We start from the raw sequence: 2,219 nt of genomic DNA, 5'->3' as shown, positions 1-2,219 counted from the left end.
GTGTGTGTGTGTGGCTTAAGATAAGGGCTTAATTTCGTTCTTTTACATGTGAATATTCAGTTTTCCCAGCACCATTTGTCAGAGACACTATCCTTTCCCAATTGTTGAGGATCGATTGACTGTACGTGCATGGCTATGTTTCTAGTTTCTCTATTATGTTCCATTGGTCTATGTCTATCTTGGTGTGAGTACCACACTGTTTTAATTGCTGTAGCTTCATAATATATTTTGAAACCAGGAAGTGTGATATCTCTAGCTTTGTTTTTTTTTCTCAAGATTAATTTGGCTACTTGTGGTCTTTTGTGGTTCCATATAAATATTATGATTATTTTTTTCTATTTCTGTAAAAAGAGTCATTGAAATTTTGATAGTGATTCCATTTAGTTTGTAGATCACGTTGGGTAATAGGGACATCTTGACAATATTAAGCTTTCCTATCCATGAACACATGATGTCTTTCCATGTGTATGTATCTTCTTTAATTTCTTTCATCAATATTTTGTAGTTTTCAGTGTATAAGTCTTTTACCTCCTTAGTTAAGTTTTTACATAAGTATTTTATTCTTTTTGGTGCTATTATGAGTGGCATTGTTTTTCTAAATTCTCTTTCAGATAGTTTGTTGTTAGTGTTTGGAAACACAACTGATCTTTGTATATTGATTTTGTATCCTGCAACTTTGCTAAAGTTATTAGTTCTAACAGGTTTTTTAAAAATGGAGTCTTTAGGGTTTTCTATCTCTAAGATTATATCATTGGCAAACAGGAACAAATTTATCACTTTCTTTCTGATTTGAATGTCTTCATTTCTTTTTCTTGTCTAATTGCTCTGGCTTGGACTTCCATTATCATGTTGAATAAAAGTGGTGAAAGTGGGCATCCTTGTTTTGTTCCTGATCTTAGAAGAAAAGCTTTCAGTTTTTCACATTGTATACGAAATGGTCTTTGTTATGTTGAGGTACTTTTATTTCTAGTTTGTTGAGTTCTTATCATGGAGTGTTGAATATTGTGAAATACTTTCTCTGCATCAATTGAGATGGTCATGTGACTTTTATCCTTTTTTCTGTTAATGTGGTGAATAACATTAATTCATTTTTCTATGTTGAACCATCCTTGCATCCTAGGGATAAATCCCATTGTGTTATGTGTATATCCTTTTAATGTGCTATTAAATTTGAGTTTCTAGTATTTTGTTCAGGATGTTTGCATCATCAAGGATATTGGTCTGTATTTTCACTTGCTGTGTCCTTGTGTGACTTTGGTATCAGGGTAATTCTGGCCTCATAAAATGAGCTTGAAAATTTTCTCTCATCCAGTTTTTAAGAGTTTGAAAGTATTGGCATTAATTCTTTTTTAAATGCTTGGTAGAATTCACCAGTGAAGCCATGTGGACCTGTTTTTATTTGTTTGTTTGTTTTTTGTTATTGTTATAGGTTTCTGATTACTGACTTAATCTCCATATTAATTATAGGTTTGTTTAAACTTTCTATTTCTTCCTGATTCAGACTTGGTAGGCTGTATGTTTCTAAGGATTTATTCATTTCTTCTAGGCTACCCAGTTTGTTGCATACATATTAGTCTTGGCAAATCATTTTTACTTTAAACTGTAATACCACACACTAATTTTGATCCTTCACAAAAACTGACACAATCATGCTTTCTTTCCTTTAAAATATTTACTTTTGTCTTGCTAGTTGGAAGAAAAAATCTGGATCACTTCTAATAACATAATCAAAAGTGTGTTTTTGGTAAAGATCTAACTATGAAAGTAAAATTATATGTCAATACAAAATATGTGACAGAATATTTTGTGATCTTGGAGTGAGAAAGACATTTAAGCAAAACTTTTAAAAAATTTCATCAAATTGAGGATTTATTTTCAATGAAGAACATCATGGGCAAAGTTTGCACAGAGAGGAAAGATTGGGAGAAGATATTTGTAGTGTCTAAAACTGACAAGGGAATATTTTCTAGAATATACAAGCAGCTCCCACAATTTACAAAAAAAAAAAAAAAAAAAAAAGATCGGAAACACCAATTAAAGAAATGGGACAAAAACATGAAAATACAGTTTATAGATAAGTAAACTCTGAAAGGCAAACACATAAAAAGAGATGTTAATAATCATAGACATGCAGTTAAAAAAAATAATGTACTACTTCATCATCATTAGAAGAGAAAAATCTTGAAAGCTGGAATGTCAATTGTTGGTAGTTATGTAGG

Source organism: Galeopterus variegatus, unplaced genomic scaffold (genome assembly GCF_000696425.1).
Source record: "Galeopterus variegatus unplaced genomic scaffold, G_variegatus-3.0.2 Scaffold2222, whole genome shotgun sequence".
In the NCBI taxonomy this organism is placed as follows: Eukaryota; Metazoa; Chordata; class Mammalia; order Dermoptera; family Cynocephalidae; genus Galeopterus; species Galeopterus variegatus.
Note: the sequence above shows the minus strand (reverse complement) of the source record.